General features: G+C 45.7%; 1 long non-coding RNA gene across 1 annotated transcript; it reads right to left on the bottom strand.

The window, feature by feature from the left end:
* Positions 1-348: 348 nt before the first annotated feature.
* On the bottom strand, positions 349-4,134 carry LOC310827597. The gene is made up of 2 exons (XR_014556455.1): positions 3,952-4,134; positions 349-533 (listed from the first exon to the last, which is right to left on the bottom strand). It is a non-coding gene; the product is annotated as an uncharacterized lncRNA (long non-coding RNA).
* Between the last annotated feature and the right edge of the window lie 563 nt (positions 4,135-4,697).

The following is a 4,697-nucleotide window of genomic DNA, read 5'->3' as shown; positions in this document are numbered from 1 at the left end:
TAATGTGCAGGTGCAATTGCTGAGAGGCTCTGCCGACAGTTATTAGTTTGCATTTCATTTGCGAGGCAGGCACCCACAAAAGCCCGGCTTATTGTAAGTTTGGCATTGTCTGCATGAAAATGTACCCATATGTTATGGCCAGACAGAAGGCAAGAGACTATAGCAGTTGACCCTTTGACCTGCAATATTCCCGAATAATATTGGAGTAAAGAGTTGGGCTTAGGGATTTAGTAAATGGCAGTCCCCCTGACCTTAATTACTCTAATGCCTCCTCTAATCCTATCAAGGCTCTGTGAACGAAATGCATTGTGAGTATCTAAAGAAACGATTACTCGCCCACCATTAAGCTGCAGTTGGAGCACATCGTGTTAAAAATTCAACAGAATGTAATACAAGTCACCTGTTGCCCAGGAATCTGCCCGTGTCAGAGAGCAGAGCAAGCCACATTAATCAGCCACGAAAGGGGCAGGTCAGCGTTGCCCATGTCTGCCTGGCACTGTGCGTTCTTTTTGTTGGGTTCAGCATCACAGCTTCTGCAAAAGGAAAGACAGAGTGGAAAGCGTGTCACCCGACACTTTTGACCTTCTCCCACACAAATATTTGGGGCTAACTTCACAAGGCAATGAGAGAGAGCAAAGCACATGTTTCTAGCAAGAGGCACTGCGATCCTCAGAACTGCAAAGAGCTGCAAGCAACTTCCCCCTCTTTCTTTCTTTCTTTCTTTCTTTCTTTCTTTCTTTCTTTCTTTCTTTCTTTCTTGGCTTCAAGGCCTTGCAGCTACACGGTGCCAAGGAACCCACACAGTGACTTTGAAAGTAATTGCGTATTAACAGCCGCGATGGCAAGGATTAACATCTCCGTGTGTATCATTAGCAGAGGTCTTTAATATCTACAAGAGACATTATTTAAATCTCGGCTAAATTGCAATTAAGCAATGAAAAAATCCCGCCCAATGCAGAAAACTAATCAGGATGCAGGAACTCTGGCGTACACCTGGTGCTCCCTGTAGCGCTGGGTGAATCTGTCAATTCTGGTTTCTCTCAGTTTCTCATTTTTCCAGCCTTAAGTTTGGTTCTCCACATTTTCACATCAGTTTGCAATTTTCTTCTTAAAAGTTCTCAGGAAAAAACATCTCAGCATTTTAGTGCAAAGTGCTCCTAATGTTTACATTCCCCCCCCCCCCAAGCATTTTTCAGTGCAGATTAGGTAAACTGGGCTTTTGGTGTTAGCTGAATTTCATTTATCCCCCAATCCCTCACTTCCTGCCATGAAATAAACTCCACATGCAATTCAGAGGAGGCTGCCAATCTGTACAATTATGCCTTTGAAATGAATGGGACCCTGTGGATGAAGGCAAGGGGCGGGCATCCATCTGATAACACACACCCCTGTTTGGACTGAGATGAGAGTTGTTATTGCTGGTTTGTAAATGGAAACAACTAATTTCATGAGGCATCCTGATTTTTTCCCACCTGGGCCTTCCCCTGAGATTAAAAGAAAGAGACAGGGATACCTGTGGTTCTTTGTGAAGTGAGAGTTGATGAGCTGCTGCTTTACTTGAACTCAGATGGACAGAGGTTTATTTGTCTATCAGTCAATGCCTCCACCAGATTTTTATGCCACCCTTTTATGCCACAGGCAATTATCAGGGCAGTTTACCAGAGCAATGGAATAAAAATACAAAACAAACAAACCACCCAGCTAAATCAATGGAACAGTAGGATAGTAAAGGCACCCACATCCATGAAAAACTCTTTCAGGTGGGGGGAAAAAATTGAGAAAATACATTAACTAGATGTTAACCTGCTGGGGTGCCACAGAGGCCATCTTCACCTGAGAATCATTTGGAGAAGGACCTCTGAAGAGCCAAGTCTACAGGCATGTTGCTGTGGAAGTTGGTGTTTCTTCAGGAAGCCAGGCCTCAAACCATGTTGCTATAGGTGGATGTTGTCCATGGTTTGCAGGGCTGAAGGTGCCTTTGGGCAGAACCTTCCAACTGCAACATAAAAAGTGCACCCAAGACAGCTCACTAACCTTACAAAGATACTGCAAGCAACCTCTAAGGACCTCCAGCCAAATCAGTGCTGTTGTGGGTACAGGTGAAATTTTTCATAGGGAACCAGAGCTAGTGAGGGCAATTGGTGAGGCGGTGGCAATGTTGCATGTGTGAACATTGAGCCTCCCTTCCTAAGCTGGGTAGAACCTTCCTGGGCTTTGGGAAGGTCTCTGACAGGGTGCTGGAGACCTCCTGCCTCATTCCCAAAGCCAGGAAAGCTTTGGAAAGGTGGCTGGAGGGCTCTTGGACCCATTGGATCATCACATCTCATGTGCTTTGGGAAGGAGACGCCAGGGAAACATTTAGGAGACTAGCTTAGTACCCCTAGTCCACTAACTGCATATCACTGAAGTAAAAAGAACCAGGGCGTAGGCTGCTGCTTGCAGTTCTCTTCACCTCTCAACCTTCCTCACAGGACTATTATGAAAACAAAGCAGGATAGCCCCTCAGCATGTAATCCATTTTCTAAGGACGTACAAACACATCTAGTCCAAAGTTTTGCTCCTAGCATGAGCTAGCCTCCAACAAACAGGACACAACAGGGAACGGCTTACCCCTGCAACAACTTGCTGCTTAAAAGAACTAGCCTGTGTAAATTCCAGTTTTTCTTCTGTCTGAATTTGCCTGCAGGTGTAAAGCCCCTTTACCCAATCTGATGCCCTCCAGAGGCTGCAGTCTAACCTTTATCTGGAGGGCACCAGGTTGAGGAAAGTCACAAGGAAAACAGGACATGCACTTGAGTTTGGGGGCTTTGAAAACAGTAATTGCGTGTACAGGCGGAGTCCCCAGATCCCGAACGGTCCCCCCCGTCATGTGGAATAACGACTCAAGACAACGTGCTATGGGATTAAATTGGCCACAACTTTATTAAATTTCAAATGTGGGTAGACCTTGGCTCAGGCATTGGGCGTTCTCTCTCCCCAGTCCCTAGCCGGGGACCTAGGGAGCTTCAGGGTTATCCAGTATGTGGGGGGGGGGTGGGCCGGCTCTGGAGAACATATGTTCAAGCAGAGATAGCCGCCCCCGTTACGCCGCCGCCGCAGGGGAGAGCAATGACGACCTTTCGACGTATGGTCAAAGCCTCCCTTCAGAAACCCCTTTAACGGGGAACCCTGGTATCGCCGCCGCAAAGAGGAAGATGGACTAAAGGATTCCGCCCAAGGCCTGATACCGCCAAAGTTGTGACGTTTTGCTACGGGAAAGGCGAAACCTGCCAATGCAGGGAAATTCCTTTCCAGCCCTTTAACGTAGCAGCGCCCGCATACCTGTGAAGATAAGTTAACCTGCAAAACCTATGAAAAAAAGTTAATCTGCAAAAGAAGACATTAACTGAGGGTGGGTAGGGTGGGAGAAGCTCTGGAGCCAAGTGAGGATTCCCAGGTAAGATCCTCCCTCTATTGTGTGGGCAGGTAATCCCTCCCCTACCTGGCCTGGTCTCCTTGGCAACGCTTCCCCCAGGTGGGATTGGACAACTGACTGAGGTAGGCGGAGACCTCCAGGTCTCCCACCTGAGGGAAGGCAAAGCCAAGCCTATACTGATGGGGCTGCTCCAGATCTAGGGCTGCGCGCGTCCACGCAAAGGGTGCCCCCCGCTTTAAGCGGGGAGCGGTCAATACCGGAATTTCTTTTATGAGTTAAGAAATGACAGAATAGATGGATAGGAGCAATATTCCTTTCTCAGAGGCCTGAAACCTTAGAGTTTGTTTAGGTAATAACTTCATTCCAGAAGAACATTCCGAGGAAGGAAATATCTCCCTTGAAGCTAATTAACCGACAGCCTGCAAGCCCTGTCCAAGAGGACTTGTTCTTAGGATCTAAATTTTATTTATGCTTTAAAACTGGGTTTGTTGAATATACATAAAAAAGCCGAAATAACAGTTGAAAATTATACATACCATATAACAAAACTTCTTTGGGGGGTGGGGTGTTGAGGAGCAGAGGTTGTGGGGCAGCATAAACTCTTAACCTGAAGTGATTTGTGGAGAATGTGGTCTAGCTGAAGGATAATGGGTGGAAAAGAAAACAGAGGGAGGAGAGCTGGTGGAGCTTGAGGGGAAAATGCTAATCCTTAAGCTTCAAGCCGATAGCAGCTAAAACCCGGAACTAGTTATTTACAGTATTCTCAGGCACTAATAAACCATTTTTTCCTGGCGGAGGCAGAGGGAGAGTATTGTTTGTCTAGGAAGAGATTTGTGTGTTTAATTGGATGACACTCAAGAACAGGAGAATGGATGGACTCTGAGCCAAAATTGGGCAGCTAACAAATATGACTAATATGTTGATTTTGGCTTGCTAGGTTTCTCTTTTTCTGAATCTTAATTTCAGCAGTCCACAATTCTGCAGCGATTTGCAAATCTCTCTCTCTCTCTTTTTAAAAGACCTTCTTGAAAATTCATCACTTTAGTGTGAAATTATTCTAATAAATCCCCCCCCTTTTTTTGCATGCACCTGTGTGTGATCGATTAGTAGCTTGGAAGGATGCCTTGGGAAAGCCACCCCCTCCTTGACACTGTCTACTATCTATTTTGGCAAGCAATATTCTCTAATGTAATGCATTTCTACATTTTGTTTTCACTGATATATGCATTTATATGCACACTTTACACCAATATCTGCATTTTTATATGCATTACTTGGCTGA

Source organism: Podarcis gaigeae (assembly GCF_964106915.1).
Source record: "Podarcis gaigeae genome assembly, chromosome: 11".
Taxonomy (NCBI): domain Eukaryota; kingdom Metazoa; phylum Chordata; class Lepidosauria; order Squamata; family Lacertidae; genus Podarcis; species Podarcis gaigeae.
The sequence above is the reverse complement of the archived record's forward strand: the minus strand, read 5'-3'. Positions and strand labels throughout refer to the sequence as shown.